Here is a 732-nt window from a genome sequence, read left to right as displayed (position 1 = left end):
CGGCTGGCGGGGAATTTCACCGCCGAACGGTCCAGACAGCTCTAGCCCAGAATACGGGCGAGACACGCTGCCGAAAGCCGTCTGACTGGGGTGACTCTGGAGCGTGTGTCTCCGAGGCTGCGCGGGGTCCCCCAGTCTGGCGCTCCGGCGGCTCCCCCGCCCACTCCACCGCTCCGCAGGCCCTACCCCCTCCAACACGGGTCGAGTTTGGCTGTGGCGCGCGGGGAAGGAGGGGCTACGAGGGATTTGAAAGTGCACAGGCTGCGGAGTGCAGCTCGCATCTGTTCCCGCCGCCCGCGACCGGATTAAATTTCTGCAAATTCAAACTGAATGGGGCTTTCTTCTGCTGCCTTCCAGAGGGCGCCTGCAGCCCGCCGCACGCTCCTTTCGGGCGGGAGCGGCCGCTGGGCGCAAGGCTAGAAGCAAGCAAGCCAGCCCCGAGCCGGTGGTGCCAGACAGCGGCGGCGAGGGCGGCGGCTCCGAGGCGCCGAGACCCGGGACCTAGGCACCCGAACGCCTTCCGCCGCCACTGCCCCGCCAGCGCCGCTCCTTGCGCCCGGAGCGAGTGACTGTCATTTCTCTGCCTGGACGGGACCTGGGGCGGGGTCTTGCTGTCCTGAAAGGGGTCCAGACGACCCTCTGAAGAAGCACTTCTGGGGAGCGAGTCCCTGTATCCCCGCCGACCGGCTCCGGGGCGGCCGCTATTGTCTGCGCGGCGCTGGGCGGCGCGGG

Source organism: Orycteropus afer, unplaced genomic scaffold (genome assembly GCF_000298275.1).
Source record: "Orycteropus afer afer isolate SDZICR_OR568_19922 unplaced genomic scaffold, OryAfe1.0 scaffold00078, whole genome shotgun sequence".
Taxonomy (NCBI): domain Eukaryota; kingdom Metazoa; phylum Chordata; class Mammalia; order Tubulidentata; family Orycteropodidae; genus Orycteropus; species Orycteropus afer.
Note: the sequence above shows the minus strand (reverse complement) of the source record.